The 10,562-nt window shown below is 37.1% G+C and overlaps 1 pseudogene; it reads left to right on the top strand.

The window, feature by feature from the left end:
• The first annotated feature begins 6,477 nt into the window (after positions 1-6,477).
• LOC140508496 (olfactory receptor 14C36-like) lies at positions 6,478-7,280 on the top strand (annotated as a pseudogene).
• The last annotated feature ends 3,282 nt before the right edge of the window (positions 7,281-10,562 follow it).

Raw genomic sequence — 10,562 nt, 5'->3', positions numbered from 1 at the left:
AAAACTGATAACAATGTGGCGGAAATTAGGCATAGACCCATACCTGACACCGTACACAAGAATAAAGTCCAAATGGGTACATGATTTAGGTATAAAGATTGATACCATGAATAAACTGGAGAAGCAAGGAATAGTGTATTTATCAGACCTATGGAGAAGGGAAGAATTCTTTACTAAAGGAGAGATAGAAAGCATTATGAAATGCAAAATGGATAACTTTGATTACATTAAACTGAGAAGTTTTTGCACAACCAAACCCAATGCAACCAAAATCCGGAGGGATGTAGTAAATTGGGAAAGAATTTTTACAGCTAAGCTCGGGGATAAAAGCCTCATTTCTAGAATATATAGAGAACTGACCCAAATGTATAATCATACAAGTCATTCCCCAATTGATAAATGGTCAAAGGATATGAACAGGCAATTTTCAGAAGAAGAAATTAAAGCTATCTGTAATCATATGAAAAAATGCTCTAAATCACTATTGGTTAGAGAAATGCAAATCAAAACAACTCTGAGGTAGCACATCACACCTATAAGATTGGCAAACATGACAGAACAAGAAAATGATAAATGCTGGAGAGGATGTGGGAGAGTTGGAACACTAATTCCTTGTTGGTGGAGCTGCGAGTGCATCCAACCGTTCTGGAGAGCAATTTGGAACTATGCCCAAAGGGCTACAAAAATGTGCATACCCTTTGACCCAGCAATATCGCTACTAGGACTATATCCCCAAGAGATCATAAAAATGGGAAAGGGTCCCACATATGCAAAAATATTTATAGCAGCACTCTATGTAGTTGCCAAAAACTGGAAGTCAAGGGGATGTCCATCAATTGGGGAATGGCTGAATAAATTATGGTATATGAATGTAATGGAGTATTAATGTGCCATAAGAAATGACGAACAAGAAGACTTCAGAGAGGCCTGGAGGGACTTATATGACCTGATGCTGAGTGAAAGGAGCAGAACCAGGAGAACTTTATGCACAGCAACGACCACAGTGTGTGAGAGTTTTTTCTGGTAGACCTAGATTTTTGTAATAACACAAGAACTTCTTACAAAAAAAAAAAATAATAATAAATCCCAGTGGTGGTTCTCAAGGCAAAATGCCTTCCACACTCAGAGAGAGAAATATGGAAGTCACTCACATAATGTAACAGATCATGTTTGTGTATGTGTATGTGTTTGTGTATCATGTTTTGATTTGTTATACGATTTCTTTCATTTATCTTAGTCTGACTACATAGCATGACTATAGTGAAAATATAGTCAATAGGAAAGTATATGTAGAATCTATACAGAATTGTATGCAGTCGTGGGGAGGGAGGGGGGGAGTGGAGGGTAGGTGTGGGGGGGATAAAATCACAATTGTATGGCAGTGATTGTTAAACATTAAAAAATAAAAAAAAAATAAAAAAAAGTAAAAACTCTTCACAACCTAAAAAAAAGAAAAAGAAAATCTCAAATGGGATCAGAAAGTGTTGGAGATGACTGAAAGATCAGACAATAGTGTGCATTTATATTTTTAGAAAACTAAAACCAACTCTCATGATATGACTTAGTTGCTTTTCTTTCCATGCGGATACCATTGCTCCATTGAAACTATTTCTGAGTTTTCTAAGTCTAGATGGACACCAGGGATAATGTCCCTGAAGGTAGAGCCAGAAGTGTAATGTGCAGTATTCCAAGAACTAACATCCTGCCAAGTCAGAATGCCATGATTGTTCTGAGATAGTATAAGAGCCCTTACAATCTCTGACTTTCCTGAGAAATTCCTGAATAATTGGTCCTCCACCTCGAAGCTGCTGTTTATTATTTTGTAGTACCAGGAGTCATGAGAATCTAAGAGCAAGGATCTCTCTTAATTTATATGGGAAAAAAAACAAGTAAGTATCCATAGAATGACCCTTCCCTTCCTTTTCCCTCTCACACATACATATTATTATTTTTCCTGGCAGGAGGTATCTTCATCTATGATCTCAGTGTAATGTAGTTCTTGCAGGAAAGAGCCCCCTGTACTAATGCAGATCGTCACTTGCTCTGCAAATTCTCTGCTTACACAGTTTCCTGAGCACAGAGAGGCTGAAGCTCTCACCCGGGCTCCCATCAAATTAATCTGTCAGAGGCAATACTTGAACCTAGGTCTACAGATATCAAAGCTACCCTCTATACATGTGCCATGACCCCACTCCTTAAATATTAACATGCATCTGTTTACACTTCTGCTTATATAAACAGGTAGTATCTATGTAAATACAAGTATGTGTGTATAACATATCAGTAGATACCATATATTCATGTATGACAGTTTTAATTATCATTATTATTTGTCCTTCATGAATGAGGGGGACCAATGACCACACAGGAGATGTCTTGTCTCACGAGGGAATTAGATTTAAGTGAGGCAGAGTTGCCCAACATCATGAACCTCACTGTCCCTATGACAGTATGGCATAAGGAATACTCATTTTACCTCAAAATTCAGGAGAAGTAGACTCAGGCAAATACCACCTGTGCGATTCTGGGCAAGGCCCTGAACCTTTCAATGACCCAGAGAATTAACTGATCAGGTGGGAGAAAAGGAACTGATCTGCAGTTTCAGATGGTGTTTTCTCACCTGCAGTTCCTTATAGCAATAAAATCATAAGTCTGTTCTATCTCTTTACTTATCAATTTGCCTGTCTATCTTCAAAACAATTTTTTAACTGAACTAATCCCATATGTCGAAGTGGTTGATATAGTGACCCCATAGGCATATGTGTAGATAAAGTCGATATTGACAGTGTTTGGATACAGCGAAAGGAGTAAAAATGACAAAAGGTCTTTAAAATATTGGCAATAATTTCAAGGTCAAGTGTGGGATTACTTGAAAGGATGCCATATTAACTTGAAAGAAAATAACCTGATTTATATTAACTATGTTCATGTGTGTACCATTTACATAAGTATATACAATCACCCATGTTACAATCCATTGGAAAATATTTATGCATACACACATATATCTATGTACCCATGTTGAATACACACAACCATACTCATGCCTTTACATGATGGTTAACAAGGTGGCAAAATGAATAGAGCACTGGGCCTGGAGTCAGATAGACTACTCCTTTTGACTCCATTTGAGTTTTTTTTTTTTTTGTCAATAATACTGGAGTGGTTTGCCATTTCCTGTTGCAGTTCATTTTATAGATGATAAAACTAGACCCAAGTAAGGGTCTAGTCCAGGGTCACAAAACTAGTAAATGGCTAGGCCTGGGTTTGAATGAATGAAGAGTAGTTTTCCTGATTCCCAGAGGAGTTCTCTATCCACCGTATCCTCAACTCCCTCATGAGTTGAGTGTTATTAGACAAAAAGCAATCATCCCTTGCCCTCAAGAATGTCACACTGCAGAAACTGGAGTACCATGTGAGAAGTGGAAAGAAGATGAAGGTATTACATACAGTAAATGCACCAGGTGTGGAGATGCTCCCCTATAGTCCTTGCTACCAGGAAGCTGAAAGTGGATGCATAAAGGTGAGTACAGGAATTTTGAACTACAGGGGGACTAAAACTGATGTAGTGTCCACAGTATGCCTGGCAAGAACATGATAAGCTTCTCCACTGATCTTGTATTGAGATTGGGCCATGAATGGCTGCTATACTTCCAAATTGGGTAGAAATCGAGAGAGAGAGAGAAAGACGGGGGGGGAGAGAGGAGAAGAAGGTAGAGGGGGAATGAGAGGAAGATTGAGAAAGAGTAAAGGAATAGAGAGGAAGAGGGAGGATAAAGAGAGAGTGACAGAAGCACAGATACAGAGACAGAGAAACAGACAGAAAGAGGGAGAAGGAGGGGACAGAGAGAGAGAAAGAGAGAAACAGACAGAGGAAGAGGGAGTGAAGGAGATGGGAGGTGGAGAGGGATGGGGAGAGAAAAGGAAAGAATGAAGGAAGGAGGAAAAGAATAAGGAAGAAAGAAAGGAAGCAAGGAAAGAATAAATGTAAATATATACCGAATAAATGGAAAGTATTTTCTGTAGTGGGGAGAAATGGTTAGAAATCGGGGAAAGAGAATCCAGAAGGCTGTAGGAGTTTTCACCTGAACTGTAGGAGGTTGAACCTGAACTGAAACTGAAACATTCTATAATACAGAAGTTAGAAGGGAGATAATTCATGACATGAGGCAGAGTTATTGAAAAAGTGCAGAAGTTGGGGATGTGAAGTGCGGCATGGTGGAATGTAATTCTCTGTCCAGGAAATACATGAAAACTTAAAAGTAATGTGAAATGCCAGAAGGCAGCAAGAAGCCACATTGTGAAAAGCTGTAAGTGTGCAACAGAGTGATTTGCATTTTTCCCTGGAAGCGATAAGATGCCATTAAAGATATTGAAACTGGGAAGTCAAGAGGCCAGATCTGGATTTTCAGAGTACCACTGGTTGTTATGCAGACGATACACTGAATGAAGGAGCTCCCATGTGCTTCCTGAGACCGGCAGACTTGTGAGTACAGAATCCAGGGTGAGAAATGATGAGGACTTGAGCTAGTATAGTGGCCTTGGGAGTAAAAGGAAGCAAATAACTATGAGAATTTTTGGAAAGTGATGGTAAGACTAGGGAATTAAGGATGATAATGGGTAGATAAAAAGGAATAAATAAAAATGGAAATAATGAGACAGAAGTAAAGAGAGGGAGGAAAGGAAGGGAAGAGGAGAGAGAATCACAGGAATTCATCCCAGGAAATGTAATATATTTAGTTCATAGGCCCTGATGGGCATTGTTTTAACTGAAATTATGTCCCTAGTAATCTAATTTCACCTAACCTTCGTTAAATAATTTATGCTCCAAAACTTGATCATTGGAAAAAATTCTTATTTCCAGTAGCTTCACTAATACACTCAGCAGAGCTTTCAATTGACTCAATCATACTGAGAGGTAATTTGGAATTATTCTTCAACATCTCTTGTTAAAAAGAATTCACTAGTAGATATATTCTACAAAGCAACCAATGACAAACTATATACACATAAAACTAATAGCAGTACTTTTTCTTCGAGCAAAAAATCAGAAACCTATCCCTTATCAATTAATGGGGGGATAGCTAAACACATTGGAGTACACAAATGTAATGATATGTTACTCTGTTCTGTATGATAAAAATGAAGACAGTAAAGTATGAAGAAGTCATACAATCTGATGGAAGAGCTGATAAATTAATAAAACTAAGGAATACATACGTGCAATGACTACAAAAATGTCAAAGGAAAGAACTGCAGCAAATGTATCCAAATTGAAGGTTTGGAAATCATTACTAAGCTTGGCCTCAAAATGAGAAGAGTCAAGTCCTTTCTTTAAATCTTTGTTGCAAAGGCAAGAGACTGTGGGGATAGTACTATTAAAAAAATGTCAGACTTTTTCAATGGACTGGATGGTTTTATTGACCCCTCCCCCACTTTTTAAAGATAAATGAGTCAGTAATTTTCAAAAAGCAATGCTTTTCAGTAAGGCATCAGTGCAGCGACATATGGGGAAATCTAGGGGATCTGAAAGTCATTGAAAAAATGACTTGAATTTAAGCTTTAAAATATCAGATCCCAGTGATGGCAAGTAATTGAATCCTATAACCTTCTTATGAATATAAGGATATTTTTATTAAGTTGGATTTCAATTTGACATCTTGTGTAAAATTTGGACAATCAGACTGATCAGGATGTGTTTATTGGCTAATTCTTACAGGAGCAAAAATGTGAAAAAGCTAGAAATTATACATTGCCTACCATCTGTCAGTGATTATGCTAGGTGCTTCAAGACCATTATCTCATTTGATCATTTCAATAGGACCAGGTAGGTGCTACTATTTTTCCCATTTCACAGTAGGGAAGACTGAGGCAAATAGTGTTTAAGTGACATATACAAGGTCGCACCTCTGAAAGTGTCTGAGACTGGTTTTGAACTCAAGATTTCCTGACTTCAGGTCCAGTGCTCTATCCAGTATGTCACCTGGATACCTGGAGGCCATTAAAATGTAACTTCACTGGATCATCATGGAATGAATTGACCATAGATACACCAACACACAGCCATCATGCACAGTCTAGAATGACTTAGCATATGGGATCAGGGATGCACTGCATATGTGTTAAATGAAAACCAATGCAATAAAATTAGGAAAAGATCTCATCAGATTTGCTGCATGTCTATGAAATGACCATTTACATCAAAGTTCAAAGTGGACTGATGCTTTCCTACATCATGCCAAGGTTCTGATATGGGTCATTTAGGCAGGGTCCACACCAAGGAGTGAAGTCTCAGTTCTTTAACGTATGGAACAGATGTCAACAAAGTACCAGGGATAGCAATCTTTTGCCTCCTGAAGAAACCAACACATTATTCAAAAATCTTATGTGCCAAGAATAATACAAACTGCAATGTCTACTGTTCTAACAATATATTTCTTTCTTGCTCCTTAGGTGACTGGATAAGAGATTTAGAATATGTCAAACTTTACCATTGTGAATGAATTCTTTCTCATGGGGTTTTCTAATATCCGAGAGCTGCAGATCATCTATTCTTTGCTTTTCTTACTGATTTTCTTGGCTACCCTGTTGGGGAACCTGCTTATTGTCATTATTACCACTACTGACAAGCGTCTTCACACCCCAATGTACTTTTTCCTGAGGAATCTGTCCATTGTAGATGCCTGCTACATAACAGTCATTCTCCCTAGAGCATCCACCAACTCTTTTTTGAACAACAGGGTCATCGCAAAGAGTGAGTGTATGGCCCAGATCTTCCTTGTGGTTTTCTTCGTTTATGTGGAGTTGACCTGCCTCACCATCATGGCCCGTGATCGCTATGTTGCTATATGCCACCCACTCCACTACACAGTGATCATGAGTCCCAGAGTCTGTATGCAGATCACATCAACATGTTGGCTTACTGGCCTCCTATATGCAGGTTTCCATACTGGTTACACATTTCATTTGTCTTTCTGCCAATCCAATGTGATCCATCAGTTCTTTTGTGATATCCCCTCTTTACTCAAACTATCTTGCTCTGATACTTTGAGTAATGAAATAATTATAGTTGCCTCTGGCCTGGGAATTGGGGGTGGGTGCTTTACCTTCATCATATTTTCTTATGTTAGAATATTTTCCACTGTGCTGAAGTTTCCAGTGAAAGACGACCAAAGAAAAGCCTTTTCTACCTGCATCCCTCATATCATCGTTGTAATGGTGTTTCTGATTTCAGGCTTTTATGTGTACCTTCGGCCATCTTCGGTCTCTGCATCCATTGAGGACATGATTCTTTCGGTGTTTTACTCTGTAATACCACCTTTCTTGAATCCCATCATATACAGTTTAAGGAACAAACAGATAAAGGAGGCTGTGAAAACAGTGGTAAAGAAAAATATTTTTTCCTCGAAGATAACGAACTATTGATGTCTGTAACTTATCCAGTCCTCTTACACTGTAGGTGTAAGCTTCCAATTTTTCCACTTTCCCCACTGCGTATTCGGTGACAGTGAATTTTTTCTGTTCCTACCACACAACAGTCCATCCCTTGACTGTGGGCATTTCCATTGACTGCCACAATACCTCAAATGCTGCTTATACTTTTCTCTGCCTCCTGGCTTCCCTAGCTTCCTCCAAGGGGAAGTATAAATCCTGTTTTCTACAAGAACCCTTTCCTCTTCACTTTCTTCTTTACTACTGACTTTTCTTTGCTGTTACACCATTTAACTGTCCTTATCTATATCTATATAGAAATGTCCATTTATTTCTATATAAGCATTTATGTCTTTCATCCCCTATAAGAATGTGACCCACTGGAATATAAAGGCAGGGATAATGATTTTGCTTATTCTTCCCTTGAATCCTTTGAAATCCCCTCTTCCCAAAATCATGATGCATACTGACCCACTAATGAATTCTTAAGAACATTTTAGTGCTAGTGGTTCCTCCCTCCTCCTTTAGGGATGAGATCTTATCCCTCTTCCATATTCCAGCAATGTTCCCTGCTTATTAAAATTGCATCAGGATTAGAATTTCTATATTTGATTCCTTAAACATAATATAATTATCTTCTTTCTCAGTCAAATAGGCATTACTTTTCCTGTTGGGGGAGGAGAGACCACTCCACTAGGCCTCTGGGTATTTGAAGCCCTTCCTTTACTAATTTATCTTGCCTCATTGTCAGGATTACCTTGAGCTTTCCTGCTTCTTTATCTCCTCTTTCATTGAAAATGTTGATTATTATATCGGAAAGACAAAGTTACTTATGTATTACTTTACTTTTACTTGCATTACTTTCCCCCTTCCCCATTTAGCTTTGAACTCCATGATAATAAACCTCCTCAGCTTAGGAATTTTGCCGTCTATTGCTGCTATATCTTTTAAAGACAACTTGTTCTTCCCAACCAACTCCATTTCCATTTCTGTCTCAGAGAAAGGAATTTTGATTACTGGATAATGGTTTAAAAGAAAAAAAATACTGAAGTATCTGGATTCTGAATAAGAATGGTAGACATCTCAGAACTTAGAAGAAAAAATATCACTAAAAGGACTTAAAAATTAAACAGGAAGACAAAACTGCAAGTGTATTTCCACCAGGGAAGAATAAATACAAGGAATAAAAGCCAAGAAAGGAGTTAGTAATATAATACATGACCTCAATTGTTATTACTGTTCATTGAATTTATATAGTACTTTCAATACACTAAGTGCTTTGCAAATATTATCACACTTGTTCCTCGTAACAACCCTGTGAGGAAGATGCTATTATAATTCTCATTTTGTAGTTGAGGAAACTGAGGTATACAGAATTTAAATGACTTGGATATAGTTAGTAAGGTTCTGAGGTCAAAAAAAACAAACAAAACAACTTAGAGCTTCCAATACTCCATTCACTTCACCACCCAGCCTCCTACCTCTGGAAATTAAGTATTCAGATCAAATAGGATATATAAGAGGAAAAACAAAGTAACACTGAATATTGAGATTGTAGCACACCTTATGAGGGAGTTTCCCCAACTTGCAATTGCACTGGCAGCTTCTCAGCTTTCTAGACTTCATCTTGAGGGATTAAAGTTTCTAGTATAGTTGCTTGTGAGTGACCACCAGTGTGCTCACGATTGATTGTCAGCCAATACACTAAATTAGATTTGAGAAAATGTGTATATATCGATAGTATAACCATCATGGCCAGATAGAAATTATATATTTTAAATAATTTTATTATGTTTAATTTATTTAGATGTAAACACAAAATAGAAAAGAGAATGAAATATTGCCATATACACAGAAGAATATTTAACAAGGTTCAATATAAAACAACACATTTCCGTTTTAAGAAAACTTACAAAATAAATACTATACGTTATTCTCAATGCTGTCCAATTTTCTTTGCTTCCTTATATGTTTTCTTTTTTCCTCTACATCACACTTTTTGATTTATTCCTCACCCCTTTCTCAAGAAGGCTACAATGTGGGTATAGATGTGGATATTCATACACACATATACACTCACAAGCAAACAATGCATATATACATGTATACAGACATATGTACATATATATACATGCATATATATTCATCAACATGCACACCTATAAACTCAAATGCATATATGTAAGACCATACTATGCTTATTTTCACTTGTCTACTGTTTCTACAAAGACGAATAACATCTTCTCCCTGTATTCCTATCCTTACTTTAATTCTATATGTTACTTTGCCGTCCTTTTCCTTAGACTACTCCCTCCAGTAATTCTTCCCTTATCCTCTTCTTCCATCCTATGCCATTACTCTCATTTCTTTCTGAATTCAGGATGTGCTTTTTACCCAGCTAATATATATGCAATTCCCCCTTTATCCTATTCCTATTACTCTACATACCCTTCTATACTCCACCTTTTCCTATTCCATATACTTCCCTTATCCTCTCCCTGTTCCCTATACACTCTTCTTGTTTCTTTCTGAATTTAGAATAATTTTATACCTTTCTTGATATATATTTTCTTCCATTTTTAACTCATACCAGAGAGTAGCGTTCCAGAACTATCACATCTGATCCCCCAACAAATTCCTCCGTATGAGTAATTCCTATCATATTTCATTTGTATGAGATAGTTGCCCTTTTTACTATTCTTAGGTCATTTTGCTTTTTTTGAATCATCTTATTTAGCTCTATCTCACTCTTTCTTTTGAACTACCAATTACAAATAACAATCTCAGGCACATAATTTATATTTTCATGTGTAAAACATACGCAATTCTTACTTATCGAGTCTCTCATAGTTTGTCTTTGATGTTTTCCACATACTTCCCTTGGATTTTGTATGTCAGATTTACTATATAGTTCTTGTCTTTATGCAATCAAATGTTGAAAGTCTGTCAATTCATTGAATGACCACTTTTGTTTCCCATTCGGGAATATACTCAACTTTACTGAATTTTTAGTTGTAACTCCATTTGTATTGTTCTTCGATGGATAGTTTTCTAAGACCTTTAGTCTATCAATTCAAGAGCTGCTAGGTCTTTTGTAATTCAAATCGAAGTTCTACAACATTTGATTTTTT

This window comes from Notamacropus eugenii, chromosome 5, assembly GCF_028372415.1.
Source record: "Notamacropus eugenii isolate mMacEug1 chromosome 5, mMacEug1.pri_v2, whole genome shotgun sequence".
In the NCBI taxonomy this organism is placed as follows: Eukaryota; Metazoa; Chordata; class Mammalia; order Diprotodontia; family Macropodidae; genus Notamacropus; species Notamacropus eugenii.
The sequence above is the reverse complement of the archived record's forward strand: the minus strand, read 5'-3'. Positions and strand labels throughout refer to the sequence as shown.